Consider the following 23,845-nt stretch of genomic DNA (forward strand, 5'->3'; position numbering starts at 1 on the left):
GAGAGACTTTATTTTTTTGAGCTCCAAAATCACTGCAGATGATGACTGCAGCCCATGAAATTAAAAGACGCTTACTCCTTGGAAGGAAAGTTATGGCCAACCTAGACAGCATATTAAAAAGCAGAGACATTACTTTGCCAACAAAGGTCCATCTAGTCAAGGCTATGGTTTTTCCAGTAGTCATGTATGGATGTGAGAGTTGGACTATAAAGAAAGCTGAGTGCAGAAGAATTGATGCTTTTGAACTGTGGTGTTGGAGAAGACTCGAGAGTACCTTGGAGCACAAGGAGATCCAACCAGTCCATCCTAAGGAGATCAGTCCTGAGTGTCCATTGAAAGGACTGATTTTGAGGTTGAAACTCCAATACTTTGGCCACCTGAAGCAAAGAGCTGACTCATTTGAAAAGACCCTGAAGCTGGGAGGGATTGGGGACAGGAGGAGAAGGAGATGACAGAGGATGAGATGGTTGGATGGCATCATCAACTCAATGGACTTGAGTTTGAATAAACTCCAGGAGTTGGTGATGGACAGGGAGCCCTGGCGTGCTGTAGTCCATGGGATGGCAAAGAGTCGGACACGACTGAGTGACTGAACTGAACTGAACTGACACGTCTCAGTGCAGGTACCTTTGAAGGTGCTCCAATTCCAGGCCAGCTGCCAAATTGCCCGGGCAAGCAGGGGCACTGAACACCACCCTGTTGATTTTGGAGACCTGACCAGATTCATGTCCTTCATTCCTAAGAGTCACTAGACCATCTGATAGCTGAAGAATTCACTGAAGTATAGTGAAAGCAAACAGCTTTTCTAAGTTGATTGCTTTTTTCCAGCTTCTTTTACCCATTCCTTTCTCTCTCCATTCTTAAATAATATCAAATTTACTGCTTTGACAATCAAAAGAAGTCACCCAAATTGGTTTCTGATTCAGTCTTGAAACATTTTCTGAATGCTTATCATATTCCAGGAAGCATGCTAAATATATCAGAATGTGCCTTGAGTACAGGACAATCTGCACAGACAGGTCTTCCTCGGGCTATTTTGACTCAGAATGCATTGTTGATGGTCCTTTTAAGAGGTAGACAATCTAGTTCCTTCCTTCATCCCCCCATATCTGTCATTCTTGAAAACAGTGACCCAGTGTACCTAGAGTTATTACAAATTTTTGAAACAAGCACAGATCATGTTGATGAAAAGAGATCCTGTGTGGCCTTTTTTCAGATTCTTTCTGGGGTCTAACAAGAGCCCTGACACTTTTCAGACCACTTCTGCCACCATCAGTATCACTGTAACAATTCCTGCTGGCCTTGAGGGATATCTACTTAGCTCCAAGCTGAGATCAAAGTAAAAGCAGTTCAGTCACAAGAGAGACCAATCAATATAGAGTGGAGGGTAGAAAGGAAAATAGCTACCATTTCTAAAAGACTAGAATAGGAGTAAGGGAATAAATTTTTGTCATTTCTGTCTTATTGCTTATTAGAAACAATAAAGGAGGTTTTTTTTCACTTTGTTGAAAGCATCAGTTGAGCAACTGTTTTAAAATTTGACAGTATTAAAATTTGATGTATTTAAAAGTTATCAGTTAAGTCATTCAGTCATGTCCAACTCTTTGTGACCCCTTGGATTTCAGCACGCCAGGCTTCCCTGTCCATCACCAACTTCCAGAGCTTACCCAAATTCGTGTCCATTGAGTCGGTGATGCCATCCAGCCATCTCATGCTCTGTCATCCCCTTCTCCTCCCACCTTCAATCTTTCCCAGCATCAGGGTCTTTTCCAATAAGTCAGTTCTTTGCATCAGGTGGCCAAAGCATTGGAGTTTCAGCTTCAGCATTAGTCCTTCCAATGAATATTCAGGACTGATTTCCTTTAGAATTGACTGGATGGATCTTCCTGCAGTCCAAAGGACTCTCAGGAGTCTTCTCCAACACCACAGTTCAAAAGCATCAGTTCTTCAGCACCCAGTTTTCTTTATAGTCCAACTGTCACATCCATACATGACTACTGGAAAAACCATAGCTTTGACTAAATGGAATTTTGTTGGCCAAGTAATGTCTCTGCTTTTTAATATGCTGTCTAGGTTGGTTATAGCTTTTCTTCCAAGGGGTAAGTGTCTTTTAATTTCATGGGCTGCAATCACCATCTGCAGTGATTTTGGAGCCCCAAAATATAAAGTCTCTCACTGTTTCCATTGTCTCTCCATTTGATACCTCTGATGTCCCAGCTTAAAACAAGATGGGTGTTGGAGTTACTAGTGCTACATAAGGAGAGGATTTCTATCTATACTGAATGAAATCAGAAAAAGCAAGAGTTCAGAGTCACCTATTACCACTTGTGTTATTTTTTCAGCAAATATTCAGGATGCATTGGTGAAGCTATTTTAAAAATTGAGTTTGAAAAAAAAAATAAAAAAAAAATAAAAAATTGAGTTTGATGAAGCATGAGCTGTATCTTTCTTATTTAGTTTTTTGCAAAAAATAATACTAATAAGGGCTCTTAAGCTGCTCAATGCATATTCCACTTAATAAATATTAAATGGAAGGAATTCACATGTTAGAAAACCTTTCTGCTTCTATATGTTTCTGAGAATTAATTAACAGAACATCAAAACAGTCCTGTGAAATACTCTACCAAGTGCTAGGATTTTAAGTGAGTATAGTAATTAACTTTATGGACATTAAATACTGTATAAGATATGATTCTGAAAAAAGGTAAAACTAGCCCAGAAACATTATGAGTTTATCATTGAATCAAGAATTATTCTTTAAACATTAGAAAAAGACCTACAATATGGTGATTCTTCTAAGCAAAATAAGCGATATTTATTATTCATAATTTTATTTAACTTTCTTCAAAGCCTGTGGAATAGGAACTGGCTTTATAATGGATTTGCCAGAGGAACAGATAACACACAGTTTTTGCCATATGTTAAGTAGATAGCCAACGAGAGTTTGGTGTATGACTGGGGAACTCAAACAGGGGCTCTGTACCAACCTAGGGAGGTGGGATGGGGAGGGAGACGGGAGGGAGATTTAGGAGGGAGGGGACATATGTATACCTATGGCTGATTCACGTTGATGTTTTGCAGAAACCAACAAAATTCTGTAAAGCAATTATCCTTCAATTGAAAAATGAATTAATTTTTTAAAAAGGGAAAAAAAGACTTGAGCTTTTCAGAGTTGAGTATTTGTTCACTCTGATTCTTTTTGTACTGGGAGTAGGTCAGGATGAAAGCATACTGCATGAGACTCGGGGGAGTTAGGATGGAGTGAACCAAGGACAGTGTCCTTGCTAAAGGACCTAATACTTAAAATATTTGGTGAAAGAGCTAAGCCGAGATATTCATCTTTGACAATAATCTCTTTTAATTAGATAATAAGATACCTGCCTTCCAGATAAATCAAAAGCCTAAAGAATCTAACCCCAGATAGAGGAGCAGGGCTGGTGATGAGGAAAGAGTACGGAATGTACAGGACATTGTGGGACAGAGGGAGTTAAATGCTTGCTTTTTTACTTTTTTGCTTACTGTCTCTAAGCCTCAGTTTTCCTTCTGCAATATGAAGATTACGATAGCACTAATATTGGAATAGTTCTGAGAATCAAAAAGGAAAACAAGTAAGGTACTTGGCACAGCCCTGGAAGAAACAACAGGCGCCTTGTAAGAGGTCATTTAAGATTTTAGGAGTCCCAAGTCAGGGTGGAAGTTACAGAGAGCAGAATTGCTCTGTCTTAGCCAATAAATTATAGCTTCCTGCATCTGAAAAGAAGAGACAGAGAAATGTCAAATGAGAAAAAAAACAAGGGAGAAGAGAGAAAGGCTGCTCAGTGTGAAAATAAACACACTGACAAATAAAGAAAATGGGCTGTGCTGGGCTTAGCTGCTCAGGTTGTGTCCAACTCTTTGAGACCCCATGGGCTGTAGCCCACCAGACGCCTTTGACCATGGGGATTCTCCAGGCAAGAATGCTGGAAGGGGTTGCTATGCCCTCCTCCAGGAAATCTCCCCAACCTAGGGATTGAACCCAGGTTTCGCATATTGCAGGCAGGTTCTTTAGCATCTGAGCCACCAGGGAAGCCTAGATACCTGCAAATAGAATAGTGCTGTGGGAAAAATACAGTGTGCTAGAGAGAGCTGAAGGGTGGAGACTTCATCTTGGATGGCCAAGCAAGTTGTGCAAGGCTCTGGTTGCGAAATGAAGCTAATAATTCAAAGATACAGGGGAATAGTCTTTCCAGGAAAGGAAGCAGATGTGTATAAAATGAGATCAGCATGTTGAAACAGAAAGTACACAGTGATTCTGAAATCCAGAGAATGAAAATAATATTAGATGAGGTTTGGGAGGTAAACCAAAGTCACATCATGTAGAACTTTTAGGATCTAGTCAGACACAATAAAATTTTAGTTTATTTGCTAAGGCTAAGAGGAGATCATTGGCATCACCAGTACAGGATGATATTTATATTTTAAATTGAGCATGCTGGTAGCTCTGTGGCATGTTATCTTCAAAGCAAGAGAAGAACAAGAAGACCAGTTAAGTGGCTTTAGGAGTCTAGGCAACAGTTCATGGTTGTCTGATTTGGGAGGAAGACACAAAAATGATTAGACTGTCATATTCAGAATAGATGTTAAATGTGATGACTTCTCACTTTTCCTTATACAATATGAGGATGAGGAAAAATGAGAAATCAACCATGACTTCTGAGATTTTGACCTGAGAAACAAGATGAAAAGAATGACATTAATTGAAAGGTGGGTTATTTGGAAATAAGCAAGTTGAAGGAAAATGGATTGATACAGGGAAGTGGTAAAGAATAAGTTTTTAGACTGAATTCCTACTTAAAAGACATTAACGGTGATGGTATGAGTAGAGAAGATTAAGAGGAAAGTGGGTGGTGAAGATGTACAGACAGGGATTAACAAGATAGTCTTGTTTATTTAAAGAAAAATACAGTTCTTCCAAACATAAAGAAAAAAAAAAGAGTGGTTGGTACCAGAGAAAGAATCCCCTCTACTTTTTATCACACTAGTGATAGTCACATAAACCATCTTCATGCAATACTGTGTGTCCAGAGAAAATTTCTTGACACCGCATATCTAACAGATATCTGCCAAATATTTGTGATTAATCTTCAGAATTGATTGTGTAGCTTCCTCAATACTGCATGTTCTCTAACGATACTGAGTCTTACTGATGTCAGAACAAATAAGGTTCTTGTCCTCCAATTTTTTTTTAAGTTTAATAGGACCAGAGTAAAAAATAATAGTGTGACTCTTTTCATATGATAAATAGGCTTGAAATAGCAATAAAATTATTCAAATCATTCTAGAGTAATAACTCAAGGAATTTTTCCAAAAATGGATATAAATATTCAATATGGATTTTTGACCAAAGTTTCTCAGGTGGGCTGATAGCCAAATTAGATGATTTTGATAAGTCAAAAGATGCAAAGTACTCTGGTTTTAATTCTTGTCAATATCAGAACCCATTCTGGACATAGCCATTAGTTAATGGTTCCATTGAATGGTTCCCAAATGTGCTGCCTGCATCATGGACAAAATGATGTGTTATCTGTCTCATTAAATAGAAAAAATATTCTTTTATACAGGGGATTAACTCATGCAAATTAATTGCAAATCTTCAATAAATGTCTCCTAGATGCTTCTTCTACATTTAGTATTAAGTGACTAAGATCTATTGCAATTGGTCTCACCATTCATCAGCTTTTAACCCAGTGATATCAGAGAGCATTTATTGAATATGGAATGCAGCACACAATATAATTCAAAGTCTGCAATGGCAGGTACCTTGGGCATTCAGAATCCAATAATATTCTTCTGTAGTTTTAGACAGTGGTTGGTGGCACTATGCAAAAATTCCCAAAGCTAGTGATCATGAGTGATAAAAGCCTACTCATAGAGGTAATTTGTGGAACTTCTTTATTTTTCCTTTTCCTTTTTTTTAAAAAAAAATGAGTCACTATTTAGTAAAAAGATGTCTTCTTTTATAAAGTACAGATAGAAAATAAAATTATATATTTTATCATTTATAGGTTTACCTGCCTTTGTCTCCAGAGAGAGGAAAATCAAATTACATACATGAAGAATAAATAGAACTTTGGGCCAGTTGGCCTGGGAATATATTCACTTTAGGAAAAGCATTGTCCTTTGTTTGGGATAACCCCTTAATTTGCTATCTGACTGTGAAAGATAGGGGTTTCTGATTTCAGGATAGATAGGTAGCATTTATAAATATAATTAGTTAAATGGCTATACATAAAGAGGGCTTCCCTGGTGGCTCAGATAGTAAAGAATCTCACCTGCAATGCAAGAGACCTGGGTTCAATCCCTGGGTCAGGAAGATCCCCTGGAGAAGGATACAGTCCATGGGGTCACAAAGAGTTGGATACAACTGAGCAACTAACACTTTCACTTTGTTTTTTAATGCATAATGAAGAAACAACTTTTGGCATTGTTTCTGTCAATTAAAGTAGCTGAATGGGCTTAGGAAGAGGAAATAGAAGAGGCTAAATAACTTTGGAGTGAACGAGTCCATGGTTAGGACTATATTTCAATATAATTGGATTCCTTTGCAATCCTATGTATTTTTTTTTACTATACATTTAAAAAAATTATTCTGATAAAAGGTTCACAACCTTCTCTAGACTATTTAATGTACATTTAAAAACATTTTTAGACATCCTTTTATAAGGAGAGATGAGCCTAACTAACAACACTACAGAATGGAACCCACAAAAGAACATAACAGGAAAGAAGTGTCTTGTGGAAAGGAACAGACAGTCAATTTCTAGGAACCATAGAGCTGTTATATTTGATATAGCTTCTATCCAGAGTTGTAATTACACTTCATCACTCCCAGATATTTCACTAATAACCAATTACATATAAAGTCTTGATGTTAATGGTCTTTAGAGGAGAGAAAGAAGGATGTTAGTATTAAAATGACTGACAGCAAATGAAGAGAAGGGACCCAGCAGAAGCTTTGTGGGAGAGGAAACAGCGAAGAGTATTTGACCACAATCATGCGGTAAATGTCTTTATCCAAAATGTGCTATGGGAAAGGCACCCTCGCAGAGGTGTTAGGCGACAAGGAACTAGATCCTGCTATCGCAGGGGAAGATGGTCCTAAGAGAGGCACAACTTCAGGAGGATAGAAAACTCATGGATAACCAGGAGAGAGAGAGGTTTTCTTTCTTTCTTTGTTTTAATTGAAGTATAACTGATTTACAATGTTGTGTTATGTTTAAATGTACAGCAAAGTGATTCATATATATAGAGAAAGTGTGTCAATCACTCAGTCAGGTCTGACTCTTTGTGACCCCATGGACTGTAGCCCACCAGGCTCCTCTGTCCATGGATTTCTCTAGCCAAGAATAGTGGAGTGAGTTGCCTTTCCTTTCTGCAGGTGATCCTCCCTTCCCAGGGATCAAACCCAGGCCTCCTGGATTGCAGGCAGATTCTTCACTGTCTGAGCCACCAAGGAAGCCATATGCACACACACGTATACACACACACACGTATACACACACACACACACACACACACACACACACACACAAATATGTTCTTTATAAGACTGGTGGTTTAGATGGTAAAGAATCTACCTGCAATGCAGGAGACTCGGGTTCGATCCCTGAGTTGGGAAAATCTCCTGGAGAAGGGAATGGCAACCCACTCCAATATTCTTGCCTGGAGAATTTCATGGACAGAAGAACCTGGCATATTACAGTCCATGGAGTCACAAAGAATTGGACACAACTGAGTGACTAACACACATTTCTAATATAGGTTATTGTAAGATATTGAATATAGTTCCCTGTACTATACAGTGAGTCCTTGCTGGGTTTCTGTTGTATATATAGTGGTGCATATATGTTAAGCCCAAACTCTTAATTTATCCCTCCCTTCCCTGCCTTTCCCTTTTGGTAACCATAAACTTGTTTTCTATGTCTGTGAATAGATTTCTATTTTATAAATAAGTTAACTTGTATCATTTTTTTGATTCCATATATAAAGTAGTAACACATGGTATTTGTCTTTCTCTGTCTCATTTAGTATGAGAATCTCTAGGTCCATCATGTTGCTGTAAATTTAATTATTTCCTTCTATTTTATGGCTGAGTAATATTCCATTGTATGTATGTACGTACTACAATTTCTTTATCCTTTCTTATGTTGATGGATACTTAGTTTGCTTCCATATCTTGGCAACTGTAAATAATGCTGCAATGAACATTGGGGTGCATGTATATAATCTTTTCCAGATACATGCCTAGAAATGGGATTTCAGGGTCATATGTTAGCTATATTTTTAGTTTTTTAACAAACTTCCATACTGTTTTCTATAGTGATTGCACCAATTTACATTTCCACCAATAGTATAGGAGGGTTCCCTTTTCTCCAAACCCTCTCCAGCATTTTAGTAGACTCTTTGATGATGGCCATTCTGACTGATGTGAGGTCATACCTCATGGTAGATTTAATTTGCGTTCCTCTAATAATTAGTGATGATGAGCATCTTTTCATGTGCCTGCCAGCCATTTATTGTCTTCTTTGTCCAACAGATCTTTGCCCATTTTTTTAGATTGAGTTGTATAAGCTGTATGTTGTGGAAATTAAGTCCTTGCAATTCCCATCATTTGCAAATATTTTCTCCCATGCCAGAGGTTGTCTTTTCATTTTGTTGATGGTTTCATTTGCCATGTAACAAGCATGTGGACAAGCAGTTCTAGACCTACTAGACCAACTATCATCCTAAGAGTTTCTATCATTGAACTTTTGAGTTTGCTCTACTGTTCTACTCTTTCTTTAAAATACAAACACACACACACATACACACGCACACACACACACACGCACGCACATCTTCCCTGGTAGCTCAGCTGGTAAAGAATCTGCCTGTAATGCAGGAAACCTGGGTTCAATTCCAGGGTTGGGAAGATCCCCTGGAGAAGGGAAGGGCTACCCACTTCAGTGTTCTGGCCTGGAGAATTCCATGTCCTGTGTCGTCCATGGGGTTGCAAGTTGTCAGACATGACTGAGCCTGAGCGACTTTCACACACACACACACACACACACACACACACACACACACACACACACACAATTTGGTTGGGTTGGGTCTTGTTTGTGGCATGTGGTTTCTCTTGTGGTGGTGCAAGGACTCTCTAGTTGTGGTGCATGGGATTAGTTGCTCCACAGCACATGGGATCTTGGCTCCCTAACCAGGGATCGAGCCCACATCACTAGCATTGCAGGGTGGAATCTTAACCACTGGGCCGCCAGGGAATTCCCACTCTACTGTCTTAAATGTATGTTTTGTCTGGATATGACCTCTGCAGTAGTGCCAGGAACAGCATATATCACATAAATTTTCCAAGTACTTATGTGTATGAAAATGTTTTTACTTGGTCCTTATGCTTAATTGTGTAGTTTAGCTGGGAATATAATATTTAACCTTTAGGTTCTATACAACTTTCCCTTTGGAGTTTAAGACACTGCTTTTCATTTTAATTTTCTTCTTTCATCAAAGCATTACTAATGAGGTCTCATGTTCTTCTGGCACTTCTTTCTTTGCAGATGATCATTTTTTTTTTTCAACCAAAAACTTCAAGAATCTTCTCCTTATATTTAGTAGAATTTTATAAAGGTTCATATCTTCCTTCATCCTGTTGAGACTTAGTAACGTGAGTCTGAAAATTTTCCTTCTCATGTTCCACTAATTACTCAGCTATTCCTTTTTGACTTTCAGTTATCTCTTTTCTCCCCTGATTCCCTATCATTGAATATTGCACCTTCTATATCGATGCTTGATATCTCTTAAATTTTTATCCACTTTCCCCTCTACTTATTTAAATATTTGTCTAAGCTATCTTTTCAGTTTTATTTTCCAGCCCTTAGAAAGCTTTATCTCAACTGTCATACTTTTTAATGCTAAGAACTCCTGACCTCATGGATTTTTATTGAACCTCAGTTTTCCTCGCATGAATGCAATATTGCCTCGCCTATCTTTGTGAATATTAACTACACATTTACATTTTTCTGAATTATCCCTTTAAGAGACATCCACTGAATATCACTCAGAGCTTTATTTGTAGTTCCAGCAACACAGATCAGCAAGCTGTCCTTCTTCCCAAGAGGCTGAATTAGAACTTTTGATTTGGAGCACTAGCATCCTCAGTGGAAACTCCTCCATAAAAAAGAGTAGCTTACCAGTTGTATCGGCCTAACACAACACAGTTGTAAATCAGAGCTGGCATCATATTCCAGGGATCCTGATTTCAAGGCTGGTATTCTTTCCTTTATACTTTTGGCTGATTAATCCAGCAGATATGATCATGGTCAATTAGTTTTACATCATAAATTTTTCAAATATTTCATATAAGCTATGGGCCCTTTATAGTTACCATAGTCTTCGGTATGTAATATAAGTCATATAAAATTAAATCATTTTGTCCATCAACCATATCTCAATAAAAAGTTACGTCATTTTTCAGGGCTTGAGTCATTTACAATAATACATTTATTAACATTTATAGGAGTTTTTTTCATGCATGCAAATAGTTTGTATAAGGCATTTTAGTTGAATAAGCTCTATTGTGCCAAGAACGTTGAGTTTTCCTTGAAATGCCCATGCTGTGATGTCTAAGGAAAATATCAGCTCCATGGTAGCTGTTTTCAGAGAGAATTATAGTTAGTATTTGGTTTATGGTTGCCACAGTATCCCAGTTAATACCATAGCAATGAGGCTGAAGGCCTGTCAGAAACACAAAAGTTACTGCCTTTGTGTGGATTCAGAGGTTATTTCTGCTCTATAGTTAAAAGCAAGTCAGTGTTTTCAGCTAGTAAAAGTGAGATCTCCTATGCTTTCAAAAGTAACTGTTTGATTAGATAGGGGCATATCTTCTGACCTATGTATAGGGGCATTTAACACAAGTGTCTCAGGCAAGGCAGATGCCAAGAGCATGCTGCCAGCTGCAGTCTGTGGTGATCTTCAATGGCCTACAGTGCCAAGGCCTTCCTCAACAGCCAAAGGATTTTAGGAGGAAATCTGGGGAAAAAATGATTTCTAGTTTAAGAAATATAAAAAAAGACACACACATTCTCTTTGCAACACTTGATTTTTCGGGACAGGTAGTTTCAGAAAAAGTTTATCTCATACTTCAGCCACAGTGCTATTTCTCCATGAGGAAATCTGAGTTTCCTCAAAGAGTAATCAAATAACTGCTTCCTAAGAGACAAAAGTGCCACAGTACCTCTTGGAAAGTTACCCACTAGTGACTTGTCAAGCATATGTGCAGACCGGTTGTCAATTCTAGGCATCAGATGGCAAAGCAGAAAGGCCAACAACAGTGATTAACAGTGTCATAGCGTTCTGACTTTTCCTGAGGTTAACTAAAGTTTTAGCTTTGCCTTTTTTAGCTGTTAGTTTCTTGGGGCTATTTTTTTGTTGTGAGAGGAGAGAATATATTTGAATAAACACAGGGGAGTACACTGGATGGTAGACTTATGTTGAATACCTCTGTGGATTTAATTGTAGGAAATATTAAGAACAAGAATTTCGACAGTTTTAAAAGTCTAGTGGACAAGAAAAAAGAGAATACAACATGCAAAACGTTTCTTAAATGTCTCAGTAGCTCTAGAAAGATCACAAAACCATTCAGTAAATGTATGGTTGTTTAGGCAGGAAATTAAAGGTCTGCCAGAGTTAATCTGGAATTGAACACTGTGAGCCTGCCAATATTGACCACCCTGGAGGTAGAAACGTGCTCTAATTGGCAATTGTGAATATGCTCTAATGTAAGTGCAGATGCCAGAGGTGCTTAGATTAACATTATCAAAAGGGTAATGCTTTTGCTGATACAGTGAATCTATTCCAGCAAGAATATGGGCATACCATGGATAAAATGACAGGAGGTCAGAGTAGAGAAGTAATCTAGAAATTTAGAGAGAATTTAAGTAACATCAATTGCAGAACCTCCAATTAGAGGCAGTGAGCTCCTCTGTGCTGTAACACCATGCATTGTGTTCTTGCTCAGTAAAGTTCAAGGATATTCAGCCAAGAGGGACTCAGTGCCTAGATTTAAGGGAATTCAATTTGAGTGCAGCTTCCAACATAGGACACAGTCTCTGAAGAGATCAAATCCATTTTGTGGATAAAATAAAAATGTATTGCTCTACTTTGAGACAAAAGTAATAACATTTTGCTGAGTGGCTAAGTCCTGTGAATATTGAACTAAATAATCATAATTAATAACATTTAGAAAGATATATTTGATTTACCAAAAGATTTAAGTTAGAAGGACTTAAATTCTGCATTTATATGTATATATATATATATATATATTAACTCCCTGTTTTATGTGATCAAACAGGTATCATTTAGTATCAAGTCAGTTAGAATATAATTTAAATTGGGCAGCTTTACGTTACTCTTAGAGTCCATTATATATGTATTATTTTATTATTGAAAGACTCTCTTATCCTTAGTAGAATTTTGGATAAAATTCAAATGGCAGAGATTATTGTTGTTTATTTTTTCACGGTGGAGCCTATACCTTACATAAAAAAACAAGAAGCAAAGCAAACTCAAATTTACGGAATGATTGAAAAAAAAAAAATCAGTTCAGAGAGCAACCTCTGGTATTTCCCTAGTCCAGAAATGTCAATTGGCAAGTACTCTTTGGATTACAAATCCAAGTGTAAAAGTGCTAATCAGCATGATGTAGTATGTGAGTCAAACCCTGGACCTTAGCCATCCCCTAAGCAGCCACAGGACCTCTGGGAATTACCAAAGACTCTGGTTACCCTTCCGCATGAACCTGAACCCTTGCATCAGAAACAGGAGCTGACTCAATCTGCTCACTGCACACTTTTTGTCCTTCATCCTGCTCCCCACCTACTTTTTTTTTTTTTTTTTGGCTCACTCTGTAATGAGTAATCTTTTTTCGTTTTTGTTAACACTCTTTAAATCCTATTTGGATAGTCAGAAGCAAATGCTAGAATGCTAAAAAAAAAAAAAAATCTATTTTCTAAAGTGAGTAAAAATTATGGGCAGAAATAAATAATATTAATCTTTCCCATGGGAACTTTGAAAGACATCTTGATATTTTAAAGAGTAGAGTTTATCTTAACAAGCATTTGAGGCCTAAAGGAAAGAAAATGAAACTCACTCTATGTCCTTTTCAACTAACACCTTCCCCTGAAAGCTAAGCTCACACACTACCTATATATGAGTTTTCAGGGGCCTCCTCAACAGAATACCACAGACTGGGATGCTTAAACAACAGCAAATTGTTTTTCATAAGTCTGGAAGTTAGCAGTCTGAGATCAAGGTGCTGGTGGGTCTGGCTCCTTCTGAGACCTCTCTCCTTGTCTTGTAGATGGCCAGCTTCTCACTGTGTCATCCCTCTATCTATGTTGTCTGTGTCCCTGAACTTGAACTTCCTTTTCTTATAAGGAGATCAGCCCTGCTGGAATAGGGCCCACCCTAATGATCCACTTGAATTTAATTATCTCTTTAAAGTCCCTATATCTAATATAGTCACATTCTAAGTACTGGGGGTTAGGGCTTCAACATTTTAATCTTGGGAGGCAGGGACCCAATTCAACCAGTAATACTTTCCAATATAATTCTTCTGTTTATTGAGTTTGATTATAATTTCATTTTTTATCATGGTAAATTGTTGCTGTCACTTCTGTATTGCTTAAAATAAATCACATTTTTAATAGTAATATATCCTTGGCTTTGTTTATGATCAGTCTTCTAAGACATATGAGAGATGTTGCCTTCTATGTCTTTGTTATTATTTAATTTTGGTCCATGATGAACATTTCTTTAATAATGTAAGAAAAGTAAAGTCTAAACTTTAAGTCTTAAGAGGTTACTTCTTGTATTAAGCATCTGATGTTCTCAAAGTATTTGCCTTTTTATTCTGTAGACTACCATTCAAAATTTTTGCTGTTTATTTGGACTTTTTATACAAAATATTTGCTTACAATATAAATGAAGCAGAATTTCGTTAATAAAGCCTAAAAAGGAGAGGAATGCAAAAGTAGTTTCCAATCAAAGTGGGAGCAAGAGGAAGAGAGAGGAAGAATAGAACCAGAAATTCCAACGAAAGTGCCACCAGCTGGGACATCCAGTTCATCTGAAGCTTGTTGGAAGAATGGCAGGCTTCAGGGATGCCTAGCCACAGCTTTATGTGATGTACTTGGGAGTGCCAACATTTAGCAGATTGATGATTGTGACCCTTCAGCATAATGGCACGAAGGTTAATTTTTTAAAAATCAGTGACAGGTTAAATATTCATATCATCTGAGGTGGTTTTCTGTTCGTGTGGCCATTTAAAAAATGAAACTATAAAAAATAAAATAAAATATGAAACTATAATCCAGTAATGTCTTATTCACATACTTCAGATATTCATAAATTAAAAACAGGGCCAATCTGAGCACTATGTGTTTTTCTCTCTTTTCTGAACATAGATTAAAAACACAGAAATGTCTTTGATGGTGGATGTTTTCCAGAACTTAGCCAAAACAAAGTAAAACAAGAGTCCCTGTTACACTAATTATGGTTGTCACTAGTCGAATGTACTTGGAGAGTGTGGAAGGTATTTCTAGAGGATGGTTTATTAACCCTGAATTGAATTTTTTAAATTTTTGAACAGTGTTCGAATGCTGTCAGTGACTATAAGTTTGTGCATTCTTAACTGGTTTTTTCACAATATTTTGCTTGCTGAGAATGCTAGGGTTAAAAAGACAAAATACTAAAGCACAGAGATTCCATTGTGAAAGTACTATACCTCAACACATAAATCTATCCATCCTGCTATTATTAACACCAAAGAATGACTGGAAAATAAGGATTCTGTGAAGCTGTAAAGATTAAGCTAAAGAGCGGAAAAGTAAAACCCAAAACTAACCAGCTGATTGCTCTTAGCAGAAGCCTTGCAGTTTGCTTTGGGTTGATATATTTCTAAAAGAGTAAACATCATTAATTTTTACTTGGATGAGTATTTTGTCTTAGTACTAGTGTTTTCAATGAAACATGCTTAAAATTACAGCCTTGCCATCTCTTTTAAATTATACAACTTTAGATAAAATTATAAAATTAGCTGGCTTTTTTCTGTAAGGTAGGGTGACCTTGGTGGGGGCAATGAGCAGTCAGAGTATAGGAATGTGTGCATTGACATTTGCTTTGAGAGTGTGTGTGTATGTGCACACACATGTCTTAGGCATTTAATTTAACCCATGAAATAATATATGGTACTTTGAGACCAATTACACAGGTTTTTTGATTACAAATAGCTCAAGTAGAGCTTTCATTTAGAATTTTATCTACATATTATCCCACCAAAGGAAATTGCTGCCTTGAGTTTGTGGGTGGATATCAATTGATTGATGGCCAAGGTTGTCCAGGAGTTGTCTGATTCCACAGTGCCACCCATGGGTTTCTACTGGTACCTTTCCTGTACTAGTGTTTGAGATTGGAAACCAGAATGGTTTTCCGATTCCCTTTTTATTCTCCTGGCAGTTAAATGTTAAGAGATTTACATTTAAATCCCATGGACCTCCGCAACAAAATTCATGATTGTTTTTTACTGAGTCTCTGCTTTGCCCAAAGCACTATGCGTAACTTAGCTACATAAGACCTCTGTCCCCAAGGAGATTCCTTTCAGGCTCTTCTCAGAAATGCCTTTCCTGTAGACTGTGATAGAATTCATTCTCTCAGGATATCACAAACTCTTAGGAGGCAACTGGTGCAGTGACAGCACTTAGTGAAGGGAGGTCTAGTCTCCACTCTCCTATCTTGGCCCATAAAGCAAGGCAGGGCATCATTTAAAAACGGAAAGTGAGCATGCTGATATTTTTACTCCCTTTTCCCCCAGTAGAAGATAAGCTGTTGACCTGATTCATGCAACTGAGAGAGGAAATAAACCTTTGTTCAACTCCAGATGTTTTCTTGCCAATAAAGTGTTTCTGTGTCCAGGCATGCCATCCACGACTGGATCTATAGGGCTTCTCACCCTCTCCAGCTGTCTAGGTTCCTTGCACATGAGGTAGGGATACTGGATCAGAATAGCTGCATTTTTTTCTCCAAAGTTCCATATATATTTCTAATGAGCAGCCATGTTTAAAAACAACTAACATTATGATGATCTTTTATTGAGCTTGTTTCACTTTTTCTTTTTCATATTCAGTGCTCTCATTTAATTGAGTTTGTTTTCCAATTTCTCCATATCTTTTTCTTTGATGTTCTGTCTAAAGCCTTTATCAAATGTAGTAGAAAAGATTTTGTATACATATATACAAATAGTCTGTATAATATATATATATATATTTAGAAAACTTATGAATTTTTGCCTAAATAAAAATTTACAGCATTTTGATTCCACTTTGTTTGACTTAGTATGAATAGAATACTAGATTTCTAATTAAAAAATAGATATGCAACAAACAACAAAGGTTTACTGTATAGCACAGGGAACTATAGTCAATATCTTATAATAACCTATGATAGAAAATAGTCTCAAAAATAATATATGTGACTGTGTGGATCACAATAAACTGTGGAAATGGGAATACCAGACCACCTGAACTGCCTCTTGAGAAATCTGTATGCAGGTCAGGAAATCTGTATGCAGGACATGGAACAACAGACTGGTTCCCAATAGGAAAAGGAGTACGTCAAGGCTGTATATTGTCACCCTGCTTGTTTAACTTATATGGAGAGTACATCATGAGAAACGCTCGGCTGGAGGGAGCACAAGCTGGAATCAAAGTTGCCAGGAGGAATATCAATAACCTCAGATATGCAGATGACACCACCCTTATGGCAGAAAGTGAAGAAGAACTAAAGAGCCTCTTGATGAAAGTGAAAGAGGAGAGTGAAAAAGTCGGCTTAAAGCTCAATATTCAGAAAACTAAGATCATGGCATCTGGTCTCATCACTTCATGGCAAATAGATGGGGAAACAGTGGAAATAGTGGCTGACTTTATTTTTTTGAGCTCCAAAATCACTGCAGATGGTGATTGCAGCCATGAAATTAAAAGACGCTTACTCCTTGGAAGGAAAGTTATGACCAACCTAGACAGCATATTAAAAAGCAGAGATATTACTTTGCCAACAAAGGTCCATCTAGTCAAGGCTATGGTTTTCCCAGTAGTCATGTATGGATGTGAGATTTGGACTATAAAGAAAGCTGAGCACTGGAGAATTGATGCTTTTGAACTGTGGTGTTGGAGATGACTTTTGAGAGTCCCTTGGACTGCAAGGAGATCCAATCAGTCCATCCTAAAGGAGATCAGTCCTGGGTGTTCATTGGAAGGACTGATGTTGAAGATCAAACTCCAATACTTTGGCCACCTCATGCGAAGAGCTGACTCGATAGAAAAGACCCTGATGCTGGGAAAAATTGAGGGCATGAGGAGAAGAGGACGACAGAGGATGAGATGGTTGGATGGCATCATCAACTCAATGGACTTGAGTTTGGGTAAACTCTGGGAGTTGGTGATGGACAGGAAGGCCTGGCGTGCTGCAGTTCATGGGGTCACAAGGAGCTGGACACGACTGAGCAACTGAACTGAATACGTATATAGAAAAATAATATCTGTTTTGTAGACAAAAATTCTCCTTCCTATGGGTTATTTCAAGTACAGAGGCATCACAAAAGCAGGTTGTTTCCCCATATTTAAGCCAGATTGTTTGGGCCAGCCTTACCAGGAATAAAGCTGATAAAAATTTTAGTTGGAATTTTAAAGGGTAAAGCTATGTAATTAATATTTATTGTTTCTCAACATTCATATGTGTAAAACATCCACCACCAGCAACTTAAAAGTTCTTTATTTAACCTGAAACTCCAAGTGAAGATATATAAGCACAGTAGTTCTAATTAATTAATTAATGTTGCAATGAGAAATCAGTGTTAATTGTTTTCACTAGATGGGGAAAATTTAATGAAAATTACTTCAGTAGCTTTTGAATTTATTTATAAACATCTGATTTAGGGTTCCTGCCACTGTACTCTGGCTTTTTCTTGAAAATTGCACAAATATACTATCACTGGGTCCACAGTACTACATAACTGTGCTGCTCAGAAAATATCACAATTTTTAGTTGTCAATGTTTATTAAGAAAACCCAGAAAAGCAATGTATTGTAGATTATTTGAAGAGCAACAGTTAGTGCTTAAAAAGACAAATGGGGGGAAATGCCAAAAAGGGTGAGACAACAGCAAAGCCTCTGAGATAATATTTGGGAACCAGTCTAGCATATTTCTGATACCTTAACAAAGTTTTGGTAAACATGTTTTCAAAAGCACTGAAGAGTTATTGTCAAGACTTTTAGTAACAAAAAAAGAGAGGGGAATGTTTTCTTGAGGGTGTGTTTATTTTCCCTGTATCTTCTCCTCCTCCCATCTGGCTCTCCTTTTTGTCTTCAGCTATCTTGTCTCCTTTGGCAGTTGGAAATTCCCTTTTGATACGTATAATTCAAATGTGACTTCCATTTCTTCCAGAATTCCCTGGAAGACCAAGCCAGAATTACCCTCCTTGATGGGACTTTGTTAAATTTTATACCTCAGAGTGGTTCCTCTCTTTTATGCCCCAGAATTAGGGAATTCTTTACTGTCACTTCCTTGGAACATTTCTTAACTTTCAGTTCAGTTTAGTTCAGTCACTCAGCCATGTCCAATTCTTTAAGACCCCATGGACTGCATGCAGCATGCCAGGCTTTCCTGTCCATCACCAGTTCCCAAAGCTTGCTCAAACCCATCTCCATTGAGTCGGTGATGCCATCCAACCATCACATCCTCTGTCGTCCCCTTCTCCTCCTGCCTTCAATCTTTCCCAGCATAAGGGTCTTTTCCAATGTGTCCGTTTTTTGGAACAGATGGACAAAGTACTGGAGTTTCAGCCTCAGCATCAGTCCTTCCAATGAATATTCAGGACTGATTTCCTTTAGGACTGACTGGCTGGATCTCCTTGCAGTCCAAGGGACTCTCAAGAGGCCTCTACAACATCACAGTTCAAAAGCATCAATTCTTAAGATTAATCCTTTGTCTATTGCTCCATTTGCTATTATTTTCTCCCATTCTGAAGGCTGTCTTTTCACCTTGATTATAGTTTTCTTTGTTGTGCAAAAGCTTCTAAGTTTCATTAGGTCCCATTTGTTTATTTTTGCTTTTATTTCCAATATTCTGGGAGGTGGGTCAGAGAAGATCCTGCTGTGATTTATGTCGGAGAGTGTTTTGCCTATGTTCTCCTCCAGGAGTTTTATAGTTTCTGGTCTTACATTTAGATCTTTAATCCATTTTGTGGATTATTTTTGTGTATGGTGTTAGAAAGTGTTCTAGTTTCATTCTTTTACAAGTGGTTGACCAGTTTTCCCAGCACCACTTGTTAAAGAGGTTGTCTTTTTTCCATTGTATATTCTTTCCTCCTTTGTTGAAGATGAGGTGTCCATAGGTACATGGATTTATCTCTGGGCTTTCTATTCTGTTCCATTGATCTATATTTCTGTCTTTGTGCCAGTACCATCCTGTCTTGATGACTGTGGCTTTGTAGTAGAGCCTGAAGTCAGGCAGGTTGATTCCTCCAGTTCCATTCTTGCAGCTCAATTCCAGAAAAATAAATGACCCAATCAAAAAATGGGCCAAAGATCTAAACAGACATTTCTCCAAAGAAGACATACACATGGCTAACAAACACATGAAAAGATGCTCAACATCACTCATTATCAGAGAAATGCAAATCAAAACCACAATGAGGTGCCATTACACGCCAGTCAGGATGGCTGCTATCCAAAAGTCTACAAGCAATAAATGCTGGAGAGGGTGTGGAGAAAACGGAACCCTCTTACACCATTGGTGGGAATGTAAACTAGTATAGCCGCTATGGAGAACAGTGTGGAGATTCCTTAGAAAACTGGAAATAGAACTGCCATATGACTCAGCAATCCCACTCCTGGGCATACACACTGAGGAAACCAGATCTGAAAGAGACACGTGCACCTCAATGTTCATCGCAGCACTGTTTATAATAGCCAGGACATGGAAGCAACCTAGATGCCCATCAGCAGACGAATGGATGAAGAAGCTGTGGTACATATACACCATGGAATATTACTCAGCCATTAAAAAGAATTCATTTGAATCAGTTCTAATGAGATGGATAAAACTGGAGCCCATTATACAGAGCGAAGTAAGCCAGAAAGATAAAGACCGATATAGTATACTAACACATATATATGGAATTTAAAAAGATGGTAACGATAACCGTATATGCAAAACAGAAAAAGAGACACAGATGTACAGAACAGACTTTTAGACTCTGTGGGAGAAGGCGAGGGTGGGATGTTCAGAGAGAATAGCATTGAAACAAATATAGTATCAAGGGTGAAATAGATCACCAGCCCAGGTTGGATGCATGAGACAAGGGCTCAGGGCTGGTGCACTGGGAAGACCCAGAGGGATGGGATGGAGAGGGAGGTGGGAGGGGGGATCGGGATGGGGAACACATGTAAATCCATGGCTGATTCATGTCAATGTATGGCAAAAGCCACTACAATATTGTAAAGTAATTAGCCTCCAACGAATAAAAATAAATGGAAAAAAAAATTTAAAAAGAAACAAAAGCATCAATTCTTCAGTGCTCAGTTTTCTTTATAGTCCAACTCTCACATCCATACATGACTACTGGAAAAACCATAGCTTTGACTAGATGGACCTTCGTTGGCCAAGTAATGTCTCTGCTTTTTAATATGCTGTCTAGGTTAGTCATAGCTTTATTCCTCATCTCAGCATCTAATTTTGGTAATCTCAATCTAAGACACTGGGCTATATAAGTAGGCTGTGTGTAATATACAAAGAGCATCTAAATAAATGTCTCATTCTTACCTAGGCTTTGAGGCCTTAGTAGTTTTAAGATTAGAATATGAAGGGTAGGTAGTGATCATCTGACAAATTATTGTTCCTTTAAGATTTTAATTGAATCAGAAACATCTTTTATGCTCTTTCACATTTTCACCCTTATTTGTAAAACCGGAGAAAGGCTTATGTTAGGAATGTTTATCTTCTAATTAAATTGTAGCAACTAATGTGTCAGGAAATGATCTATATTCTCCTATATTATTAACTGTGGCCAGACAACTTAAATTGCAGGAAAGAGTCATATGGATAAAAATAAATAGAAATAAATGTAAAAATGAGAGGGAGGTGGGAGGGGGGACCGGGATAGGAAAAGAAAAAAAAGAGAAAAAATTTTAAAAAAAAAGAATGAATATAACAGAATCTTGAATAATGTTTGAAAGTCTGTTTAATAAGTTATAATTACTGGACTCTTGGATCTGGTAATGGCAGCCCAGGTAATCAGACCAAACCTCTGAAAACAACTGGAAAATCTGGATATAATATTTTTCTGTAATTTGCTTGAGATTAGCAAACTGCTAACAATGTAATGAATATTTAGGGGCCAAGATCTACAAGAAGAATCAAACCCATAGGGTTGAGCCCAGCCTTGGGGAATGTTTTTCCTCTAGGAACATCTGCCCACTCCAGCTTAGGTAAGAGCTTTAACAATCTTATGGAGTCAGAGCAACAGAAACAAGATTCTAGAATCATCAAGAATTTAGAACCCTAGTAACTTCCCTAGGTGTGAGATCAGAATTCTAAAGGAATAAGCTTTAGAATTAATGTTGAACAAAAGTAAATAGGCATTCAGAGAAAAAGATTTCCAGGTAATAAACTCAATCTTTGAAATTGAATTAAAGACTGCTAGTATCTCTACTTGTCTGTACAAAGTAAACATTTATCTTTCCTGAAAAAAGACATTGTGGTAGTCTCAAATAAAATTTATAAACTTTTATATGCAATTTGTGGTAATTAATTCAGAAATTACCTGACAATAAATGAGGTAGGACAATATGATTGCAAATTTATGGAGATAAAAAGACAATAGAAATAGACCCATAGGTTATATAGATAATGAAATTATTAGATCCAAATGTTAAAATAATGTTAAAATAATCATACTTGATATGTTCAAAAAATGAAAAGACAAAAAGAATTCTAGAAGAAAAATGGAAATTATATCAAAACTAATAATTCTAGAACTGAACAAGTATAAGCAACAATAATTAGTAATTAAGTGGATGAGTTTGATAACTGATTAGACAGTGGAAGAAGGAATTAGTTAATGACAAGACTCAAAAGAGAATACCCAGAATGAAGCAGAGAGAAAAAGACAAGTGAAGAAAGGACAGAAGATAAAAGGAAAAGACAAAGTCTTAAATAATGTGTACTGGGAGACCTAGGAGGAAGAGAGAATTGAGGAGAAGCTATTTTCAAAGAAGTAATGACAGAGAAAGTTTAAAGTTAATTTAAAAATTAAACTATAGATTCAAAAACATAATGTTGTAAAACTGCTTAAAATATAAGGCAAAGGACAGATTTTAATTAAATGATCAATAATTAGTTTGACAACTGCTTTCTTAATAGAAAGATGCAAGTCTTATAAACTGGTATCTTGAATGTGCTGAAAGAATAAAATCAATAGTCAAGAACTCTGTGTCTTGTGAGAATGCTCTTCCAAAATTAAACTGTACTAGAAACATTTAAACCAACAAACAAAAAAATTCTGAAAAAAAATTATCACTGACATACTTTTAGTAAAAGATATACTTAAAAAGTGTTCTTCAGGCCAAAAAAAAAAATTAAAGTCAGAAGGAAATATGGAAATAATAAGAGCAAGTAAAAAAGTAAATATCAGAGTGAACATAGATAAAAATTGTCTATAGGTATATAAAATATTAACTAGAATGTTTTTAGACATATAACTCTTAAAATAAGCTGACTTGGAGACATAATTTAGCATGTAGGATATTTATTAAAGATAGCTTTGAGATTAATAGCCATGGGAAGGAAAGAAAAGAAATAGGGATTGGAAAGAAGGAGAAATTAAGCAGGAATCCAGTCTCAATTACCGTCTTAGAAGATCTTTGGGGAGCTTTGGGTCTAGAATAGTTCACATTGAACCAAGCCAGGATTTTGTACTCTCACATTGATCAATCATAATGTGTTCAGCCCTAGGAAGGAGTGGAATTTTGGTTAAAGGAGCTCTCTCCAGCTGAGTCAATTCTTAAAACGGTTGACATCTAAAGGCTATTTGCCAGCAGCACTCTCAGAGGCTGGCAAATACTCATTGTAAAAGAATCTGGACAGCACATTATAGCATTCATCACAGTCCACCCATTATGTTACTCTGATCTGCTTCTTCACATATGTTCTGGAACACTTCCATCAGATTCTGATGGATGTCTTTTCCTGGGGTTAAACATAAAAGAAAAATAGTGGAAAAATAGTTCTCACTGTGACAGCATCTCAGGATCAGGACTGATATTCATTATACCTCTTCTTCACTATCCAGTTTAGATCCCTCATCTACAGCTAGGATGTCTGCTAAACAAAGTGGTTTCTTCAAGCTGATGAAGCAGACCCTTACCACTGTCAGTTCTGTTTCCCTCTTTGGAAAGTGAGATTTCTAATCTAGTAGAGTTTAGAGGTCTATCTGCAAGTTCTCTCAAGCTGGTCACTCTTACCAGTAATTCTTGATCTCTATTCCTAAGAATTATTCATATTGGGAACACTATCATGGTGAAGTTACATGTAGAATTTTAAATTAAATTGCATACTATGCCTGGAGTGTGTTCCATTCTCATAAAATAATACCTTCAAAGTGGCACATTAGCTACATCTTTAATTGGTTCAGTGTAGTCAACTTTCCAAGTAATGGCTAATGATCTTCTGAAGAGATCATGCTAAGTCAAGGATTAAG

This window comes from Odocoileus virginianus, chromosome 19, assembly GCF_023699985.2.
Source record: "Odocoileus virginianus isolate 20LAN1187 ecotype Illinois chromosome 19, Ovbor_1.2, whole genome shotgun sequence".
NCBI lineage: Eukaryota > Metazoa > Chordata > Mammalia > Artiodactyla > Cervidae > Odocoileus > Odocoileus virginianus.